The sequence below is a fragment of the Mustela nigripes genome, chromosome 1 (assembly GCF_022355385.1).
Source record: "Mustela nigripes isolate SB6536 chromosome 1, MUSNIG.SB6536, whole genome shotgun sequence".
Classification (NCBI taxonomy): Eukaryota; Metazoa; Chordata; class Mammalia; order Carnivora; family Mustelidae; genus Mustela; species Mustela nigripes.
The window spans coordinates 205517828-205540599 of NC_081557.1; the positions used below are offsets into that span (position 1 = coordinate 205517828).

At 51.1% G+C, this 22772-nt stretch overlaps 1 protein-coding gene across 6 annotated transcripts in view; it reads left to right on the plus strand.

Moving 5' to 3' along the window:
- Positions 1-22772, plus strand: part of AFAP1 (actin filament associated protein 1) — a 130237-nt gene that overhangs the window by 22435 nt on the left and 85030 nt on the right. For 3 of the 6 annotated variants that reach the window (XM_059380265.1, XM_059380295.1, XM_059380301.1), the window contains exon 2: positions 6443-6491. The gene's annotated coding sequence lies outside the window, so the exon portion shown is untranslated. Of the gene's footprint in view, positions 1-6442; positions 6492-10670; positions 10863-13798; positions 13860-22772 lie in introns of all 6 variants that reach the window. The other 3 variants (XM_059380272.1, XM_059380280.1, XM_059380288.1) reach the window with 3 other exon arrangements.

Below are 22772 nucleotides of genomic sequence, written 5' to 3' on the forward strand. Positions count from 1 at the left end.
CATGTCCCTTTCCCCATGGCCGTTAGAAGCCTCCTTCCAAAGCACAGATGGACTGCGTGGTCCCGTGTGACCTTCGCGAGTATGCATGTTCTCTTCATCGGAAGCTGGTCCCCCCCCCCCTTGTCCCCGCATTGTGAGGGCTTTGGAGGACAGACCCGCTTTCTGTGCTCCTGCGAGCTGGCGAGCATCCCCAGAGGGACCGTGCGGGACAGTGGCAACAAGATCAGTTCTGGACTCCAGGCCTCGTGCCCCAGGTCTAACACTAGCTGGGCATCCTGGGGACAGTCACTGAGTTGCTATGAGTTTTGCTGTCACCAGCTAGACAATGGGTATAATGAAACATACCGTATCACACCAGGGAGCTGAGAGGTGCGTATGTGGTGCATGGTAGCGAGGCTTGGCTGCCCGTAAACATCACAGACATGGGGAGGGATGCCGTGCGAACAGCTCTTCGGGAATAATTGTATGAAACTCTGAAGCATGTCTGTGGTTCCGGCTGGTGATATCAGGGAGCCCCTGTGTCGTACATCCTGTGTCATGGGGGGAGGGGTGTTCTGTTTTATTGCTGAGTTAGAGCTGCCCCAGGGGACCCTCCCCCCACCCCTCCACGCTGGCGTAGAGAGAGGAGGCTCCTTCCTGCCTACATTTGCTGGCATGGCCCGAGTGCTTTAGGGATAGGAACGCGCAGTGAGAGTTGGAGAAGAAAGCTGGCCTCACCGCTGACAGCCAGTCTGCACTCCTGGGGGAGGAACCGAGGGGAGTCTCTCCGTTGTAACTTGCTAATGCCCATCCGAACCCATGTGCCCACAGAAGTGAGCAGAAGGACAAGTCTAAGATCTGTTCCAGACCAACAGACCACGGTAGCCCTGTGCGTTTGTGACCTTCAGAACCTCAGAACAGCCTGTGACAGCTGCCAGGACAGGACAGCCATCTGGCGGTGGGTGGACAAGGGAGCCTCCGGTCGCGGCACTCCTGATCCCGCTCCTCACCTGTCCCATGTGTTCTGCGCCCTGTCCACCTGGTCAGATGATTGCTGTGCTCTCTGCTCCCAATTCAGATTCTAAGGAATAGGGAAAGGGACTTGGGTTTCTTACCTGGTTGGTGGCAGAAATCCCATTTATCCCCGTTGGAGCCTAGAGCCTACAGTGACACCTGCATGCTTGCTTTCCCTGTCATCTGCTGGTAGCCAGACCGGGACTGGGGAGGAGGCGGGCCATGCCTGACAGGACATCGCTCTGGGGCCCGGGCCAGAGTCCCCAGCCCCTTGACTCCAGGCTGCACCCTGCTTTTCCGTTTCTCTGGTTGGTAAAACGGTAAATCTACCACGTAGCTGAGACCTCCTTCTGGGGACGGGTGCATATGGAATGTGGCGAACAGCCACGACCTGAATTTCTCATCTCTGTAGGTTTCTCACGACTCAGTTAATTAAGCCTCCAGCTGCTGACGGGGAGGACCAAGGAAGTTGTTTGTACATAAACCTGTATGAGAACATTTTTTCACTGGGAGTTTCTTTGATTTGAACTGGAATAAATCTCCAACCTTAGTTTCTTATCCTAAAAGCAGAGTAGACTGTAAATACTTTTAGGGGTGGGCGGGTAGTTGGTGACTTCTCTTACCCAGCCTGGATCCCTAGTGCTTAGAGTCCCAGCGAGCGTCTGGCCAACAGAGCTGAAGGATGCAAGCAGCGGTTCCCAACCCTGGAGTATGTCTGGGGCTGGGCGGGGGCTCTGGGAAGAGCAGGCATGCTCACTGCACAATATTCAGATAGGATCTCCAGGAATAGAGCCCGGGGACCAGTAGGTGTGAGAAGCTGCCCAGGAGATTCTGATGGATGGTAAAAGTTATGAACCTGAGTCCAAGGTGAGTGGGAGCTCCAGGCAGCACGAGACCCTCCTGCTTTCACCAGCTTACTCCGGCTTTGGGTACTGCAGGGCGAGTGACGAATATTGTGCCAATAACGCCATACCCTGCAAATGTCTACCCACTTTCCAGTTTATTCCAAGGTCTACCCAGTCTGCTTTCTCTTTATGGAATCATTTGGCAGTTAGTTTTGCAGAACTAAAGCCAATCTGGTCTGATTGGCCCGACGGTTTTGGGTGTGAAATGGTCTGTGTATTTCTTGTAGCCAATTGTATGGGCTTTCTGCTGGACAGCTTGTAAATACTGCCTCTTCGGGCAGGGCTGTGGAGGCGGGCTGCCTGGGTTCTGCCCGCTGTGTAACCTCCGGCAAGTTTTAGAACTTGTGCACATCTCGCTTTCTTCATCTATGAAATGAGAAGAGAGGAGCCATTGTCATCTTCCAGGATTGTTCTAAGGTTTAAATACTAATGTATCTTTAAAGCGTGTAGCTTGCTTGCCTGTTTCTAGCACATGATAAGTGCTTGGTAATTTTCACAATTTTCTTAATGGAAATACTCAGAGCTAATAAATTTGCCCAAGATAATTCATCTGTAGCCCTTGAATCAAAGATGTCTTTGGTCTTAACTGGTAGGGTTAATTCATCACTTGAATATTGGCCTCGAGAGTACCTTGAATTTCAAGCCAGTGTGGCCAGGGGATTTCCTGATTGGAACGTTGCCCCCCAAAAAGCTGGTTTCAGTCTGTATTCATGCACAGTCCTGGAGGTTTATTTGTTTCTTTGGTTTCTTCTCCTGAACCCGGCTCCGCGGTGATGTCTGGCATACAGGGGGTCATTGCACTGCGGCTTTGTTAGCTGCCGAGGGGACGTGATCACACGCTGTAGGAAATGCGCGTTATCTGCCCACCAGCCAGACCCAGTGAGTCATCCTTCAGTGGCCAGGGCTCATTCTCTTCAGCTCTCCCACCAAGCCTTGTCTCTTCTTCTGTTTCCCATCGGACTCCAAGGTCCATCTGAACAGGGACTCTGGTTCCAGGCATGGCGAGGCCATCTGCACTCAGCAATGCCCAGCACATATTAGGTGCTCACTGAATACTTAGCAAATGAAATCTAGGAGAACACAGGATAAGTCCACAAGTTAAGGTTTAAGTTGCGTGGTATGAAATCCGTATCCACATTGTTAATGCGGATATAAAATGTTTGAGTAGGGGCACCTAGGTGGCTCAGTCCGTTAAGCCTCTGCCTTCAGCTCAGGTCTTGGTTCCAGGGTCCTGGGTTTGAGCCCCTGGTCAGTGGAAAGCCTGCTTCTCCCTCTCCCACTCCCCCTACCTATGTTCCCTCTCTCACTCTTTCTCTCTGTCGAACAAATAAATAAAATCTTTAAAAATAATTAAAATGTTTGAATAGTTACCTTAGTTCATTCATCGCTTACTGGGTGTCTTATAGGCTGGGCATTGGGGATAGAGGTAATTATAGCTGATCCCCGCTCTCATGGAGGTGAGGTCTAGGGCAGTTGACAGACTTGTGGCTGCAGGATAAATGGGTGAGTGTGATGATGGAAGGGTACCCTGTACACACCTGGGACCACCGACCAGTTTGTGCTTTATGAACACAGACAGTGAGTTGAAACGCAGCTGGAGTGATTCTGTATATCCATGCTTGTACAGTTGGTGGGAAGTACCCACGTATGTGCGAAATAGACTCTCGAATGGCCTTATGTGGATGGAATGGCTTTGTCTAGGCCTTGCTTTATCTTCCTTCATGAGGAAAATGAAAATCAGAGCAACATTGCTACAGGAGCTCTGGGCCCGAGTTTGGGCCAGTGGGTTTTGGCTTTGGCTCTTCTGCCCTGGCCACTGTCTGGGTGTTGAGATGCTGTGCTGGGGCAGGAGGATTGGGTTAGATGACACTTACGGCCTTTTGTAGTTCTGACATCAAGACCCATCATCTCAACCCATCTTCCTGGGGAGTAGAGAAAGAACATGGCAACCGGGGAGTTGTTGACCTACATTTACTGGGACTTTGTGGCGTGATTTTGGGGAATGCCCCGGGAGAAATGTTGGTGGTCTGTTCCGTTGTGAGGGGCACGCAGGCGTCTTCATGTTCTGTGATGGTGGCAAATGCCTGGGTAAGGTCCAAGCATCAGTGGAGTCAGCCAGGAGGAGGCAGAGGACCGAGCACTACACGTAATGTACTGGGAGCAGAATTCACTGACTCTCTTCTGTGAGTACCTTTTTCAGGGATTCTAGCTTCATATGATTCCTGTGGTTTAGGCTCAGGATATTTGCCATCATCATGGGACGTTGAACACCCTTTGGCCTCTGCTGTGGAAATGTACAGGCTCCTGCTTCTGAGTTAGCGGGCAACAACACCCAATAGCTTCACTGTGCTGAGTTGGGATGGGCTCAGGCCCGTCCAAGAAAGTGTGGTCTCATACATTGGTTTGGTTCTCTCTCTGAGAGCACTTCCTGACCCCTTGGAGGAGGGGTACAGCTCAAGTCCAGGGCTGCCCAGGGCAACCCCCCCCCCCCCCCGCAAGGTTACCCAGTGAGATCGCCCGCATTCACGATGCTCTTGGTCGGGACAAGGTGGGAGGAACTCTGTTTTACGTGGTGGTTATAAATGGCGGTAATGACTTCTTACGTTTGTGTTTTGCCTCATGGTTCACAAAGAAGTTTAACATCTCATTTTATCCCCTCGGCGATTCTGTGTGGAAGCTGGGTGGGTTTCACATCTCTTGTTTTCCCCAGTGACTTTAGTGGGGCTTACAGCAGATCAGGGACTTAACCCAGGGCTCTCAGGTACGGCATGGTGACTGAGTTAATAATACTGTTTTGCATATTTGAGAGCCGCTGAGAGTAGGTCTTAAAAGAGCTCCTCACAAGGACAGGCAATCTTGTGACTATGTGCGGTAAGGGATGTTGCCTAGATTCATCGTGGTGATCGCTGGCGAGATACAGATATGTTATATAAATTATGTTAGATACCCAAAACTCACATGATGCAGTGTGTCAGTCACACCTCAATTTTAAAAAATAAAAAATAGAGAAAGAGGCTTTACCAAGGTCATGGGCTGAGTTAAGGTGGTTGCGTGTCTTCCTTCCTGCTCCACCAGGCTCTGGAGCAGTTCTTGGACCCTTTCGATGCCCCGCCCTCGGTTCTTTCCTGCAGATGCGTTCCTAAAGCCCCCTGGTTTGGCCCTGTGCCTGGGGGCCTCCTCCACCTCTCTGTGGTATGCGTGTTATTTTAACCCCTGTGAATGAGCTCTTGCCCTGCAGGGACCACCCCCGCCTGACAGCCACCCCCGGCCCCTGGCCCCGCTCTGCACTCCATGCAATGTTCAGATCTGATCACTTCCTTCTAGAAATGGGATATGCTAGTGTGCTGGGTTCTTTTTTTTTTTTTTTTTTTTTTTTCATTCAAGCTAGTTAGAGCCCAAACTGAAATAGATGATAGCAATCAGTATGCTGCTTTCAGACCGTGACTGGGTGGCTGTCGCTTCCTCCATGTGAGCTGTCCCTCTGTGTGTTGTCGCCACAATGGCTGGCTTGGTGTCCAGGCCATGGTTAAGGACTGCTGAAACCCAAGTAGGGCCAGCAGAGGTATTGCGTCTGGAAAATGACAAGCAAATTAAAGGAATTTTTACTTAAGATGTTTGCAAAAGAATAGAGAGTTGACCTGTTTCTCAGCTGGAGTTTAATTTCAGTTCAGAAAGCAGCTGTGTCCCCGAGGGCTTGGGGTTTCGCTCTGTGACAGATGAATTTAATTGTTGTTGTATGACCATATTATGCTTTTGTGGCTTTCATGGACCTTTCTCCCAAATGGAACAGATTTTTCTATGAAAGTCACACTTCCTTTTTGAGACACGTAATGGTAATTTTGTGGAATGATCTCCTGTTCTTTTAACCCTGCCGAGGAGCAAACACTCTGCTTTCGGCTCCCGGAAGTTCTGTCTGGGTTCTGCCTCTGCTGCCAAAGGACAGCGAAGCAATCATCAAAGCCGGAGAGCAAGACACATGTGCATCATGGAAATTCTCGAATGCTGTTTCAAATCTCTATGTTACTTGGATCTTTGCCTTACAGATAAGGAAACTGAGGCTCAGCGAAACTGAACCAGCTTTCCCAAGGTCACAGAGCTCTCGTGTGGTAGTTCTGGGGTGGCAAGCCAAACCTCGGTCCCAGAGGCCTTCTCTGAGCCCCTGCTGAAAGGCTGCCTCCTGTCACCCCCATACCTTACGATCTCATCTTCGAGGGGGCCACCTGCCCTCTGAGCTCTATGGGGCAGTGTCTGTCTTATTTGCACTGTATTGCCCAGGCCTGACCTAATAGCCGGCACATAGTAGGCATTTGTGGAATGATGACGTGAGGGGTTTCTGATATTAGCATCTTATCATTAACATTCTTGTAGATCTATTTTCTCACCTGACCCTTAAAATGGGGAGGCAGAGTGTTTCCCTCCCCTATTACACATAAGGAAATGATGTTGTAGAGTCTGGAATTGAATTCTGGGTTATGTATTTCCAGTTCATGCAATTTATTTATTATTTATTTATTTATTTATTTAATTTATTTTTTACCTTTCAGATTCTTCTGAAATTCTTTCTTTGGTGAGGGTCATCCGAAGGAGGCACAGGTAAGAAGATTTCACGGTCTTCCAGTTCAGTGGCTTTAAAAAGAAAATTAACCCGTCTTGGCAAGAGCCATTGTGTGATCTGCTGGGAATGCTTAGAATAGAGTTTCTGCATTAAAATCAAGACAGTGTCTGCTCATAACCATGTCAGAGATGAAGTGTGACTGTCTGGCTTACTTGGTTGGGGGTGAAGCTGGAAGTCTTGAGGACACAGGTAAGAAGAACCTTTGTCCCTGCTCGTCGCCCAGGAGCCCATCCCGCAGTGGCTCTCCCGCGCCCTTGCCAGCCCGGCTCTGCTCTCTCGCTGGCGTTTGTCTTCTTGCGGCTTTTATGAATATCAGAATTCCCCTGCGTGTGATCTGAAAATTCACATAGGCAAAACAGAGCTTTTTAAAAGTGTGTAGCACATCTCCCCACTCGTAAAGGAAACACATGTTCATTGGGGAGTGTTTGGAAATAAGAAAGATAGAGAAGAAAATAAGTCTCAGCAGCAGACATCAGCACTAGGACCGAGTCGGCCTTGGGCAGAAAAGTGCTACCACAGCAGGCCAGAGAATGCTGTCCTCTGTCCTCCAAGAGGCCTGCTTGCAAGCTGGGCCCTTGGCTGGTGTCTGGAACTTCCATGTTGAGACGGTTCCCACCACCCTGACAGGTAAAAGCGGCTCCCGGAGTCTGAGCTCCTTGTGCAGAGAGCACGGTTTGTGCCTGCAGACCCGCTGTCCTCCCGGGAGTCTGGAACCTTGTACGCGCCAGGCCAGAGGATCCCGTGTGTGCAGCCCCCAGTGAAACCCCTGATGCTGGGTTCTCTAATGAGTTTCCTGGTGACAGCAACTCACGTGCACTTTCCTGTGAGACTCTGAGGGGGAGGACCCCGGAGCCACCCACCTCGGGGCCTCTGCACCTTACGCCTTTCCCTGTTGCTGACAGGGCTCTGTGCCTTCTTGCAGGGATGAATCTAGCTCTCGGGGTGCCTGTGCGCCGAGCTTTCTTGGCCAGTTATCCAGCCTCCGGGCTGGAGGAGGCAGCAGGAGATCTTGGAGACCCTTGACTAAGGGCTAGTCCTTTTCTTTTTCTCAGCATCAAACGTTGTGTTTTGTTTTGTTTTGTTTTGTTTTTTTTCTTTAGTAAAACAGGTATGACATCTGTCTGAGATGTTTTTTTATTCCACAAACATAAAGGAGCGTTTTGTTACATCATGAAATACTCTTTCAAAACATGATTTATACTTAAATTATACCTTAAAGGTTTATGTAACATTGGCTGTTTGGGGTTTATGGTTTATAGAGCTATTGCAGTTAACGAAAACCCTTGTTTGCAGAACTCAAGAGTGTGTCTCAGCATAGGTTGTCCTTGGGGTGGGTTGGAGAGGGTGTGGTGGTGTGGGTGATCTGGGCAGATGCCTTCAACCCTTCTGCAGAGGAGCAGTTTCTGCTGGCTCCATCATCGGCCATGTTCGAGAACAGCCGCCTCACTGAGTCCTCACCAATATTGAGGATTACCAGGCAAAGCAATTTGTCAACTGGTTAAATTATAGATGATATCATTTTAATTTGCATTTTAAAAAATATTTATTTATTTGACACACAGCCCACGCAGAGTGAGAGCACGAAAGGGGTGTGGGGGGCTGGGGCAGAGGGAGAAGCAGGCTCCCTGCTTGGTGGGGCTCCATTCTAGGACCCTGGAATCACGACCCGAGCCGAAAGCAGATGCTTAACAAACAAGGCCACCCAGGAGCTCCTTGATTTGCATTTTTCGTTATTAGTGAGGTTTGAATGATTTTCTTTTCTGACTTGCCTGCCCATCATGTCTTTTCGATTGAGCATTTCCCATCCTTTGCCCAGATATTTTGTGATGCTTCTGGGCTGAGATAGTGACCTCCCAGGGAGAAGCCTTGTATCCTCCTTCTGCCGTACCCACTCCAGGCCTCTGACATGGTGTGTGTTGGAGAAGTGGGCTTTCCTTACGGTGGGAAGCATGACTTCTGTTGCCCGTTGATGAGGTCCTCCTCAAAAGAAAGCCCCGATGTGTGCACTGGAATTGATACGTGCCACGGAAGGACGCCGTGGCATCCCTCAGAGGATGGGGACAGGGACAGCTGTTTCCATGGGGGAGAGGGGCAATGAGGGGCCTTTATCTGCTCATCACTCGCTGTAATGGTACAAATATCTCAACCAGGATGTGTCCATGTATTTCTCATGAAATATAGAAAGATTCCGAATGTGAAAACCTTAATGAGCTCACTAACCCCGTGTGATTGCTAAAGTGACACGGGACGGGAGCAGGGACACAAAGGCACAGAAGGATTCTGTCCCCAGTGCTGAGTCCCTGCCCAAAGGGGACTCGATTGCGGGGCATGTTTGTGTCCACAACAACGACGACTGCCGGTACTTTCTGGCTGCTGGCAGAAAAGATGGCTGAGCACATGCAGCTGCAGTGACCGGGTGGGGGAGGGGAGCTGGTGGCCAGGAGCTGTGTTTGTGTGACAGGCTGACTCCTCACCTTGACTCTTTAGAGGAGGTGCTAGGGAAGGTGTGTCTGGGGGGGTGTGTGTGCAGTTGCTACACCCCCTCAGGTCCCTGGGGCGATGCAGCGGTGACATCTAGTACGGCACATGTGTGTGCCACACCCATGGCAACGCTCTGGAGGGCCCCAGAGGAGGGGCTGGGGTGGGAGGTTAGAGTGGAGGGAGAATGTCCCCATTTTGCATAAATCTGAATTTTATTTTATTTTTTTTAATATTTTGTTTATTTGAGAGAAAGAATGAGAGAGAGAGATCGAGCATTGCGGGGGAAGGGCAGAGGGAGAAGCAGGCTCCCCACAGAGCAGGGAGCCCAATGTGGGCCTCGATCCCAGGACCCCGGGATCATTACCTGAGCCGAAGACAGACACTTAACCCCCTGAGCCACCCAGGAGCCCCTCATCTATCTGAATTTCAAGTTTCGATATTTTATTATTTAGCGCTTCTTAATTATGTTTACACATTAATCACATTTGTAATGAAAGCAATATTTACTTCTGAGAATTTGAAAAAAAATGTGAAATAACCTGTGACTGTGACCGGGGACTAGTTATTCAGCCTTCCTGTGCCTCGGTTGGGGAGTGGTATTGTATCCATTTTATGCGGTTGTCTCAAGAGTTCTAAGATCTCAGATCCTGGCACTTCCTGAGGGCATAGGCTATCAGTTCAACATTTTAGAAGAAAGAGAATGCTAACAGGTCATCCTCGGGCCATTGTAGAGAAAACCTGAATTCAGTTCCCTATAAACAGTGTGATGGAAAAGCATAATTTGGGCGTCAAGAGACTCAGCTGTGAATGGGGCTCTCTGATGAGCCTGCAGTCCCCAGCAGATCCTTGCTCCTCCCGTGCATGTTGGGAGCCATAGCACCTTCCCGCCACACCGCGGGACGATGGTGAGGGGCACATGGGTGCGGGAACAGAATGCATCCAGAGAATCCCACGTGGTCTGTCCTGTGCGGATTTGGCCCGTTGTCACAGCAGCGGCATCAGCGGAAAGGACAGCTTGCCTCGATTTGCATATCTGGGTGTTTGTGTTATTTATAAACAGTTAGAAAAGGCGTGGAAGGCTGTTTGTGGCAAGCTGGTAGATCTGGCAAAACACGGACAGTTCTGTGAGCACAGTTTGCAGGAGCGCGGGCCCGAGCGTTCGCATAAACAAACACATTCACCCATCTTTAAGAGTTGCTCTTAAAAACAGTCAGCCAGCCGTTGGCCATATGGTTGATCAGCTTTCCCTTGAAATACAGGGGGTTTGATGGCCAGACGTCTGAAATCTGAAACCATCTTAAAACAGCTTTATCCGCCCCCCGCCTTGCCCCTTTTTTTCCATTATGAGGAGAGAAGAACGGAGAGAGGACAGTGTCACTTTACAGGGGCTCTTGTCACCGTCTGTCCTATTCCCTGTGGACCTGTCATGTCAGCATCACCGCAGGTCGGGTGGAGACATCCTTTCTCCTCTTCTCTGTGGCATGGTTCCGTCCCACATCTGTCACTCTCTGGTGTGTGTTCCGGTTTGTCTGTTCGCACCGGCACACACGTGGGCTCCCCGAAGGCCCAGGTTGGCGTCTGGAGTTGCTGCTGCCCACCCCCAACCCAGGCACAGCGAATTGTGTTTGTTGAGTGAACAGGAAGGGTGAGACGGCCACTCTTCCCTCTTCTGCCAGGTCCTGAAAAATGCTTGTGGGAGATGCTGCGCGAGCAGGGAGTAGGGGACTGTAGGCGACGAGGCCACACACGTCCCTGGGGGACGTCTCATCAGCCCAAATACTTAGCCTGGAAGAAGGTGCGAGTCTTGAGTGGAAACGTGGGGACCGCTTCCTTGGGAAATTAGCAGGTGGTCTCGGCATTTCACACAGGTAAGCGACGCTGCCCTGTGTGCGTGTGTGCGCGTATGTATGTGTGCACGTGTGTATGTGTGTGTGTGTGTGTGTGTGTGTGTGTGCGCGCATGCGCGTGGGCCACGGGCTTCTGTCCTGGTGCAGAGAGATTATACAGCCCGAGGCATGAGAAAACGAGCTGCCCAGCATCACCAGGTAGAGTGGGACCAGAGCCTACCTGTGTCCTTCCCAGAGCCTCCCTGCTCTCACCTCCCTGCCCTCTCTCCTGCTCACACCATCTTCCTCCACTCCACAAAAGCAGGAACGGGGGAGAAAATGTAGCCCCGTGCCCCTGGTGCAGAGAAAAAACCCAGCAGCTTCAAATCACGTTGACAGGTCTTGTACCGAGAGCAAGGGGTGATTTTTTACAATACTTTTAAATTTCACAGGACCTTACATTTCCTCATAAGTTTTATAATACAAGATGATCGAAGGGGTTTGGGGAATGGCGACTTTAGGAAAAGGGGGGAAAATCAAAGAGAGAATTGCAGTTCTTGCTTTACTGTCAGCCTAGCATTTAAGTGCTTCCGAGTCTCACCCGCACTTGTGCTGCAGCTTGGACCATTATGAGGCTAGTGACTACCCATTGTTCTAGAACAGCAGATGCTGCCACCAACTCTCCCCTCTAAGGGCGGTCTTACTCATTTTAAATGCAAATGACAGGAGCAGCAGATGGCGAGGTGGGCTAAGAATTTAGATGTTTGGTCACTGACAGCTCTTATGTCCGGACCTGGGACTGGCTGAGCCCTCGGAGAACTGATTATGATCTGTCCCCTTGCCAGCTGGGCTCTTTTTCTCGCCTGGTCCGGAAGGATTGCTCTCCTGTAGTCCACGAAGATGGATCACTGATTGTTTTGAAATCACGAAGGGTTGTTTGCACCATCTAAAATTCTGAAGCAGAGAGAGCTATCCAAAGGCTGTCTTCTCTTTGGGCTTCAGAGCTTTCGAATCCGTGTCTAGGGTTTATGTGAGCTAATTAAGGTCTTCTTCAATAGGTAATTGAATATGTTCCTGATTGAACAGGGGTGTGCCCCATGGCATAGCCCCTAGCACTTTGTTTACATGAGGATAGGGTACTTAGAACAGAACCTGGACCTTCTAAATGACCACCTAAATGGGAATTCTTTCTAAATGACTTTCTTAATGAGTGACATGGAGCACCAGAGCGCATGCTTATTAAAGAGAGACCCTTTCATCTTGTCTGAATTCGGATTTGGCATCAGTATTTAGCAGTGCAGCCATAGAACTGGCCCAGCCCCTTCTTCCTCCCTTTATACAATCCAAAGGTGTTTCCAGGGTGGGAGTGCTCCCTGCCTTTCTCCTCACAGGCTGTGCCCCTGTCCTGCCTACCTGACTTCCCTACCTGTCCCCCCTCCTCTGGGCGTTCTGCAGAGGGATCAGCCCCTGCCTTGGCTTTCCTATGGCTGGAAGAGAGGGGTCGCTGCCAGCTGTCCCGTGGGGGGCGTTCATCTTGCCAGTGCTGCTGTCTGGTCACTGAGTGGCACCGAAAGTACATACTTCTGCAAAACCAGAGGTCAAAGTGATGGCAGGACCCATCTCTTTGTCAGGATGCTCTGAGTATCTTAAACATGGCTGGAAAGCCATGAGAAAATATGTGATTGCTGAAATTTGGGGTTAGAGGGATGTCAGGGACTTGTCGTGGAGTGACAGCAGAGCAGGGAGGTGAAGGGGTGACAAGCACGTTGTGCATCTCCCTGCTAGGCACTGGTGGATGTGGGGCTGCATCCCACGTGTGACTTAGGAACTTGTCTGGCAATTGTGTTTCAGCTCCTGCCACAGTGTTCTTCCTCTGCTGTCATGTTGTTCCTCGTACTGTAGGCCTCCAGCCACATGCAATATGGGAGTGTTCTTGCTGGTCGAGAGAGCGCGCTGTCGCTGCACGGTCCCGGTGCCCTGGCTTTCTGGTGTAGGCACCTGGCCGCCAGCATGTGGGTCTCCTGAGTTCGCTGTTTTAGCATACAGTTCAAGGCTCTGGGAAAAGAGGGGCCAGAACCGGCACAGAGATATACTGGAAGGACAGTTCACCAAGTAACCTGGGATGGAGACAGTTTGCACGGGCAGCACGGGACGCGCTCTGCGTGCAACATGTTCTTTTCAGCCCCTCCCGGCAGCATTACAGATTTCTGGAGGATTCGGGGTAACTGGAAACGCCAAAGACGGCCCTCCTACGTGCTGTGGGCAGTCAGGGTTCATTCTGGGTTCATTTGCTCACGGCAGCCTTATTCCAGGCCATGTGTGAAGGGTGGACGTTCTCCTGGTGGGGCCAGTGGAGGGGTTTGCTAGGGCTGACGTATGGGAATGATGTGCATTTGAATCTGTTTGAACTGTGAGTAAGCGAAACACAGGCAGGTGCCCTTGGCCACATTATTTATTAATCACTGTTCCACCTCCCGGTCAGACGCTGGTTGAGGGTCCCTCGAGTCTCCTGCGTGTGTGCACACACTGCCCACACTCACACCCCTCCCACCCATCCATACACACGTGTCCTTTTTAAAGCCCCAGCTTTATTGGCCACGTCTGCTTCCAGCACTTTCCCATCTCACTGCCTCTTCTGTTTTACCTCCCAGACACCTGTTGTCCCCAGTCGGCCTGCCTGCCTTCTTCCTTCCTAGCGTCGGAGGCTCCTGTGGCTGGGAAGCACCCTCACAGTTTCCAGGGTTTTCTGAATCTTGTTTTATCAGGCCCTGGGGATGGCGGAGAGGCTGAGGCTCAGGGAGGGGCTGTGCGTGCTATTTGACAACGATGGGATTTTCTCCCGCGCAGGCAACTTGCCGTGTGCTTAGTGCTAAAGAATGCTTGACTTCCACCCTCCTTAGTGAGGGATGCTTAGTGGATCTAGCCTCGCTTCCAACAGGAAAGCATGATTCGCATATCATCTTGTTTTGTATCACCAGGTATCGACGGATAGGCTGTCCTGGAGCTCCTCGTTCACTCAGCCAGGGTCTGCTGACCTGGGTACGTGTATGCGCTATGGCAGCTGCTTTGCCGGCCCCTGGGACTCACCCCTAGGGGTACTGTCCTCCTGGATGGCCTGGCTCAGACAGACATGCAAAACTGGTGGTGTTTTGAGAATGCTGGAATGGGGTTCCCGCAAGGTGTGGGGCTGAGCTCCTGTATCCCCACCGCCCCCCAAGCAGCTTATCCCCATAGCTCTGCGTGCCTGCCAGAGCCCTCGCCACAATGCTTTGAAATTCTTAGCTTATATGCTCATCTGGATTCCCATGAAAGGGAGAGCTGTCGAGGGACATGGTGTGGGCTATGTACCCATTATTGTTATGTTCCCATTGCCCAGCATGGTAAAGGCAAAAGATGGACAAGGGTTCTTTACTGTTTCATGGAAACTACGTGGGCTGAAGGAGGGGTCCCCATGGTTGGGGGAGCAGGGGGTAGACAGGATGGGCTCACCGAGGGAGGGAGTGGGTTTTGTTTCTCAACTTACGTTTGCAATCACACAGACTTAGGGAAACATCGCAGAAATAGCACAGAGAACTCCTGTATGCCCTTCACCAGATTCCCCAAACATTTTACAACATGGGTATTTCCCCTTGCCCTCCCTCTTGCGCTCAATCTCTTCTCTGTGTGTGTGTGTGTGTGTTTATTCATTCATTACCAAACTGTTTGGAGCGGAGGCTGGATTGCAGGGGTGAGGTGAAGAAGTGGCAGAGGAGAGGTGGGCCGGGAGCTCTCACAGCAATCTGGGCAGGAGAACTCAGTGGCTGGGTCTGGTGGGAAATGACCAGAGAGGTGAGATGGGGTTCACCTGCTGTATGATTTGCTCACAGGTTGGATGAAGGGCCTCAGGGATTTTGGCCTGAGTGGCTGGTACATTAGTGATGCCTTTATTGAGACGGGGACGACCGGGAGGAGGGGGTTTGGCAGGGGGAGTCAGAAGCCGGTTGTAGGGCTAAGACTGAGGCCCAAGCACAGAGGGCCCGGAGCACTGGGGGAAAAGAGCAGAAAACAAGACCTCAAAGAACGTGAGCAATTCAGAAGGATAGAGTTAGCAGATTTCATTCGTAAGCAAAGAGGCCACTGAGATGTGAGGAGTCCTCAGCTCGTCTAGACAGGGCTGAGCCTGCTCAGTCGGTCCCCGCTGTTGGTGGAAGCAGCTGGCTTTCATCCGCAGATGCACGGAACTCACCCCCATGTCCTGTTTCTCGTAATGTGCCATCTGTGTCCCATGGCCTTTGCTTTCACAGCTCTTTGTCACCACTTCTGTCACTTGCCCCTGGGTGTTTCCGTCACTCGACCCCATCTCCCCAGCATTCCTCAGGAAGGCTAGATTCAGCTTCTTTTCCTCACAGAGGGCAGATGGCAGGCCGGGCGGGGTCTTAACGGGAGATGGGAATTGAGGGGAGATTACTGTGTAAATGGTAGGTGGAGTCAGAGCTGGAGGGAGTCATCCAGGGAGGAGCGTACTGATGAGGAAAAAGCCCCCGTCCAAGATGATGAGTGGGAAGAGCAGGGGAGACCAGGCCTGGGAGGCAAGTGGAGAAACTGTGTCCAGAAGGGCATGTGACAGGTGTACGTTCAGAAGCGGTCCCATCAGTGAAGTGAGGGCAGATGTCCCTGACGGTACCGGAGCCCGTCAGAGGAGGGGCCATTGCGACGAGGGAGCCCGACGGGGTGGGAAGGATGGGAGTTGGGGGGCAGCAGTGTGGGCCTCTATTTCGAGGGACCTGGTCAAGTCAGGCTTGCTCTAGATGGCCCGGCCTGATGTTAGGAACAGTACTTTGTTTATTTCGTAAGCTCTGGATCCTTAGCTGGGAGCAGATGAACACCCTTCAGCTGGAGAACAAAACGTGTATTAAAACTCTCTTAGTTGTGGCTCAGGCTATGTTTTGGACATTACTAGGGACATTTTCTCTTTGGAAGTAGGGCCCTTTGGGCCAAGAAGCACTTCCAAGAGAGACACACACTTTCATACAGAAAAGGTTAAAGTGACAGAACAGTGTGCTGTTTTATGGAAGCACAGGTTACCGAGGTAGCATTCACTATAGCATTCACTAAAGCTGCTAGCTAGCATCTTGGCCAGGTGCCTCTTGTTACTAAGGAGACGCTGGTCGGTCACCTGCGAGTTTTGTGTCTTTGAGGGAATGAGTTCCTCTTCTCCGGGGCTCGTTTTCTCCCCTCTGAAATACAGCATCTCCTCCACGCATTACATTGTTGCTGAAACGATGTTCCTGACTCTTCTGGAGGAGGGGTTCTCCCTAGGTTTGGGGGGGCGGGTGTCTCATGAAATATACAGGGGAGATGAGGTTGGGTTTCTCCAAACCAAGGGCCCCACTAAGAGATGATGCTCTGTCCAGGAAAGTTACAGATCATCTTATTTAACCCTTACACCTATGCTTTAAAGCCAAGATAATGCTTGAGCAAATGTTTCTGACAGATAATTATACTGACGACGAGGAGGGTAACCGTCACAGTCTATTGAGGATTAACCCTGTGGGCCAAGTTCTTCACATGAGGACATGTTGACGAGCTCCATCATTGTCCTTTTCCGGAGAGAGGAGAGTGACGCGGCTGTGCGCTAGAGGCCCCTGCTAGGAAGTACAGGGGCAGAATTTCAACCCAGTTGCTTCAACTCCAGAGTCTGTGACTATTCAATGCCCAAGCACAAGTCCATCATCACGTTCTTTGGGAGCCTGAGTCACATCTGTTCTGTGAGCCCGGAGGCTCCAAGCCCTGAGAAGCTAATGGCTAATGGGAAGGTGACTGTCTTCTTTAATTGGCTTCCACTGACACATGGACATATGTTCCCCAGCCCTCGGTGCCCACCAGCCCTCCCCGTCCACGTGGGCATGGTGGGGGCCCCATCTGCTGGGGAGGGGGAACAGGGGCAGAGCGACAGACGGCCTTCCAGCCTGCCTTCCCCAGAGACAAGCCCATCAGCCCCACACTCCCCCTGCCGTCTGAGCCCCGGTTCTGTGCCTGCTGCTACCGGGAGCCCCAGAGGCATTTCCTGTTCTGCTCTCTGGAGGACCTGGATAGAAGCAGGGTCTGCGGCCTCCGCTCTTCACCATGACCGGAGGATAGGAACAAGCTCATCCAAGGCCAGAGGTCAGCCTCTCCATTCGTGGCCCCCCACCCCTGCCCCGGAGTCTGTGCAGGGTCAGGTGTACACGTGGGGTGGCAGCACTCGTCAGCAGGGGCAGGGGGATGGGGTACTGGGTCGTGCATCCTGCCCAGTGTGTATGTCCCTCTAAGGCCAGGCCACCTCTGCACGAACAGCTGGAAGACAGTGAGCCCAAGGAGTGAGAGTTGGCCTCCCGTTTCCAGCTGTGTTTCAGCTCTTAGTGGACTAGCCTTCTGAGTCCTGGGCTTGTCCCGACAGCCTCTCTCAGCCTTGGAGGCTGGGCCTTGGCCTTTAGGCTTGCCTTTCTAGACTTTGCTTCCCTGGATCCCCAGAGCAGAGATGGCAAAGATTTCAGGCTTCCGGCTTTCGTGGCCACTATGCTGCTCTGCTGCTGTGGCATGGAAGCCCCGTGGCCAGCCAGTGAGTGGGGGTGGCTGTGTGCCAACAAGACCCTGTTTACAGACCAAGGCTTCGTGCCAGACGGGGCCCACAGTTGTCGTCCACTCCCCACTGGGATGGTGAAGCTACAGATTGAGGCCTGTTACCAAGACCTTCTGCATCTGGTTGAACCTGACCTTTGGGAGGACATCAGCCAGAGGCCGAGCATGTCTTCGGGGGCAGTGTCACTCTTCAGCTGTCCCCTCTCCTAATGGCCTTGCTGGAGGTCTGGATCCTTGGGGCCCCCGAGGTTGTCGGTTGTGGTTGGCTGGGTGCTTCATAGAACAGGATGGTCACTGCTTCTTCAAGGAGCCCTGTTGTCAGTCAGACAGTCCCCTGTGGGTTGGGGCCACCGGGACCCGCAGCATCACCTCCTCTGGGAGCTTGTTAGGAAGGCAGACCCTCAGAGCCCCCTTACCTGCTGAGTCAGAATCTGCATTTTAACAAGCGCCCCTCAGTAGCATTTCCATGGAAGTTTCAGAAGCCCAGGCAGAGGGGACTGTCGGCGGGATTCCAGTGTGAAGGACAGAGAGGAAGCGTTTTGAAAATGCTTTTATCTCCAGCTGTTTAACATTAAAGTATAATTGCAGAACTTGATTGCTGTGTAGGCAGCTGTGTCTGGACCAACATCTACTAGAACCATCTCTGAGTGCTATCTTCCTGACAGAAAGGGGCTGTCGGGCTCACCTTGGGGATTGACATCAGGAGTTCTAGACTACCTAAAAAACACGAGGCAGAAGTGTCTGCCCCTCGGTGTGTGCCCAGGTGCCCTGCCTTGCTGAGCTGTGCCTCAGTCTCCCCAGGACAATAGGAGAGATGAGGACAGCCAGGGATTACAGCTCTCATGGTTACAAGGATTCTGTTTGCTTTTGGTCAGGCCATAGGCCTTGATCCTGGCCTCCCGCCTCTGCCATCTCAAGGAGGATGCTTTCCTTCCCTGAGTTGTGGGTGACCCCTCCTCCCTGCCCGCTTTTGGCTGAGGTCTGGGGTGTGGGAGTGATTGGAAATGCAGTATCTTTCTGGAGCTTCGAACTATGGTAAGGAAAAGCTCAGATGTGGGGAGGCCACTTCTCAATTTGTTGGAGGTGCACAAGCTTTGCCCACCCTGCTAGTCTGAAGTCCGAGGGCCCTGCGGCCCCCCTGACCTCCCGGCCCCAAGCTGCGTTCCTGATGACTTAGTTAGGTTAGGCCTTTTAATTCATGTAAAGTAGGCTGCAGATGTGCATAGAATGGAGCTGGTAGTGTGAAGGGCAGTGTTTAAGAGCAAACATCTATTGTCTCAGTTTCTGGAAACGAGGTGGCGTACTATGGAGGGCCTGTCCTGATGGCCAGGGCCTCCCTCTCCCTCTACCCCCGCCCCTCTTCTCAGAGAGTGTTGAGTCTGTGAGCAGCTTTCCCACTCTGGCATCTCTTCCTGCTTCCTCCCCCACAAAGCTGCTGTCCCGGCAGTGACCGTGGACATCTGCTGAGCCATTAGGCCCCCAAGCCAGCAGCTGGGGGCCGCCGTGCTGGCTGCCGGCTCAGCTTTCGCTCTGTGCTGAGAGGCCTCAGTGTTTTTTTAAAGTGATGGTTCTCCAATTCAGGAGATGGTGCCAGGGCCTCTCTCATGCCCTAAATTAGCTACGGTCCCCGAGGATTTTAAAGGCAGGTTCTGACCAGAGGGAGCACTTCTGGGCACCCAGACTTGCCGCTTAGTCTTTTCTGTGGCCTTGATCTGAAGGTCCCTGTTCCTCCCTGAGCTTCAGGGCCTACATTCGTGAATCCCCAGTTTTAGATATTAGACTGTTCTAGATTGCCTCGACTTGAGGAGCCTCCCTGCTGAAGAGAGAACTCGGTCAGCAGGAACACAGGTGGGCCCGGAGAGGGTGGGCCCTGCTCCCTGGAGCTGGGTGAAGAGGGAGCAGCCGGCCCCTGCACCTGGCTCTCCCTTCCTCCCTCCCTGGCTGGGGCCACACCACACGTGGCCTCTCTGTCTTGCTGGAGAGGGGAGGGGTCAGCTCACCCTACCTTGCTTTTCAAAGAGCCTTGCCCTGGCCCAACGGAGGGCTTTGAGGGCTTTGTGCTTCAGCGGGATCCTCTTCCCCTTGGGAGAAGGCAGAGCTGGCTAGGATGTGGCTGCTCCTGTCCTGTCCAGCCCTGTGGGCTGTGAGCCCCTCCCAACTCCCCTGGCTTCAACAGTAGCCTGTGGTTGTTTGAATGAGACCCAGTTTACAAGTTCAGTCTGCTGCTCTTTCCTCTTTTGTTTGTTTTTATTCCTTCCTTTGATTAGAAGAAGAAGCCATTCATGAATAAAGATGCAGTGCAGCTTTATGGTAATGAAGAGAACTCATTCCCTGGAGCTTTCTGTGATTTAGGAATCCTGCTTTCTTCTTTATAAAAGCAGAATTAGCCCTGATGTGCCATGCCAGTCCAGTGCTCTTAGCCTGTTGTGGTGCGTGCAGCAAAATCATTTCTTAAAATCCTGTTTACCTGGATTTTCTCAAAATTGGCATTTGACCTTATCACATACAATATACAGACTGTCCCCTGTTTAATTGACTTTGCCTTAACTACGTAGGGTTTTCTCCCAGACCTTGAACTGTCTCTTCTAACATGGTCAGCTTCAGCTCCTAGAGTCCGAATCCTGAGAATCCAACAGGACGGGTCCTTCGCCTGCTCAGACTAGGGCACCCACCCATCTGTTCTCTGCCGCTCTCCATTAGCTTTGCTGGAATCTGGAATTTCATGAAAATGGGATCAGACGGTATGGGTTTTTATGATTTTTTCACAAGTTACGCATTTGGATGGTTTATTTCTTTTTACTGCGTTGAAATACTCCATTGTGTGAAGACCTCACAATTTGTATATCCCGTGTTTGGTAATGGTCGTTTCGGCTGTGCGCCGTCTCTGGCTGTTAGAGGTGGAGCTGCTAATGTGTTTGTGTGGATACATGCAGTGATTTCTGCTGGGTGAATACCCAGGAGTGGAATTACTGGACCACATGGTGACCGTACATTTCCCTCTACAAGAAACTGTCAGACTGTTCTCAGAGGGGGTGGGCCCGCGGAGGCTCCGGATGGAAAGGTAGGAGGGACTACTTGCGTGCATTTTGGCAGAGCTTGGTGTGATCAGCCTTAGAATCTCATCTCCTGATGAATCTCATTGTGCTTAGAATCTCCCTGTGCTGCGGGTAGAGATGTAGCTCATTGTGACTTCAACCTGCTTGACACTGACGACTAACAATATCAGCACATCCTTAACATGTGTCCTGGCCATTTGTGTCCTTTGCTTGTTTTTTTTGGTTGGGTCTTTTGTACGTTCTCAGTATTCAGCGTGTTGGTGTCAAATGTGTGTATTGCAAATATTTTCCTAGTGATTTCCATGGGCATCCATTCTTGTTTGTTTAATATATTTTTAGAATCAGCCTTTTTCTTCTTTTTCTTTTCTTTTCCTATACCCTGCTGGGCTCTTGGATAGGATTGTGTTGAGTCTCTAGAATAATTTGGGAGGACGACGACTATATGAACAGTACAGAATCTTCCAGTCTGCGAATATGGTATGTCTCCTTTTATCTGGGTCCTCATTACATTTCATAGGTGTCTGTGTGTCGCTCGTTCTCATAGTTTGTTAAACTCGTGGGTGTTGTGTGTATGTTAATGCCGTCACACCTGGAACCAGCCTTTCTCCTTCTTCAACCTCTCAGTTGTTCATTGCTAGTAAGAAGCTGATGATTTTGGAGGGAAATTGCCAGACCAGGGCGTCCACGCTTCCCGGAGGTGGCCTGAGAAGGGTTTGTAAAGGGGGAGGCACTTGGTTTTACCCACAGCGAGCTTGCTTGGCAGCGAAGCTGAGAGCCAGGGCAGGCCTATGGCAGAACACATGAGCGGAGCTGGAGGCAGAAACACAGGAATGTTCTGAGAAGAAGGGGCAGTAGCTGGATCGGGCGGCCCAGAAGCACAGAGAGGTGGGGTGTGGAAGGTGTTGCATATAAGGATGCTGGGGCCTCACTCCCGGGGGTCCATGGCCAAACGCAGCTAGAATCTGCTCGGGGGTGCTTGGGAGCTCTGCAAACAGGGGATCTAGAGCCTTTTCACTCCCTCACTCAGTCATTTGTGAATTGTATGCTCTACCCAAAACAAATACAATAAATTAAAAAATTGCAATAAAATTTACCATCTTAGCCAATTGTAAGTATAGAATTCAGTGGTATTAAGCATGTTCATGCTGTTGTGCCTCCTTATCCTCCCATCTCCAGAACTTTCCTGTCGTCCCAGACCGAACCTCTGTACCCACGAAACACTAACTCTCCTTGCGTCCGTCCCCCAGCCGCTGGCTGCCCCCATCTACGCTCTGCATCTATGGGTATGACGCCCCTAAAGACCTTGTCTAGGTGTCCTTGGGGCCTGGCTTGCTTCACTTAGCAAAGTGTCACCCGTGCTATCATCTGGGTCAGAGTTTCATTCCTTCTTAAGACCGAATAGTGTTCTGTGGAGTGAATGGACCACACTTGGTTATCTGTTCATCCTTCGAAGGACACGTGGGTAGCTTCCATCTTCTGACCATTGTGCCTGCGGACCATTCTTCTTTTTTTTTTCAAAATTTCAGATTCCAGTTAAAGAGAACCACCCTTGAGGGCAAAGGGCCTCAGAAATGAAGCGGGGATTTGGAGCTAAAAAAATTCGACATAAAATGGTTGGCCAGATGCTTCATTCCTAGCACCCATCCCCCTTCCTGGCTGTTTTTATTTACTTGCATGTTCTTGGTGTGTCTAATTTGAGTGTAAATGATCCTGCTTGTTTCACTTATTATTGTCTACCCACGCTTAGGTACCCAAGTATCTGGACACGGAGGTGGTTTTTCTTAAACAGTTAAATCTAGTACAGTAAACAGCACACAGATTTGCATTTTCCTTTTCCATCCTTCTATGGCTGTTATTCTTTCGTCCCTCTGCCCAGTGTGCCTCTTCCGGCGCCAGCCCCCCTATGCCAGGTACTCCTAAAAGCCACGATCAGAGTCACCTTTGCAGAGATGGAGACCCGCCAATGCCGGCTGAAAGACATCAGTGACTCTCCCTTTCACAGACTAATGGATCAGGAGTCCCAGTGCTTATCTGCTGCCCTAGATAATGAACCTTTGGAAGCCGGGCTTGCTTTCGGTTTTGACTAGTGTCTTGAGCACAGTTGGTGTTTCGCAACTTACTGCTGAATTAAATGAACTGGCGTAAATGGAATTAGACCTACTGCGTTCTCAATATCATGCCGAAAACTTTGCTTGCAACCAGCTTGATTTTCATCCCTAGCCTCTCCGCCCAGTTTAGGAATGAGGCTTCAGGAAGCAGGAAGTCAGGTTACCTATGTTATTAGGATTATGAAAGA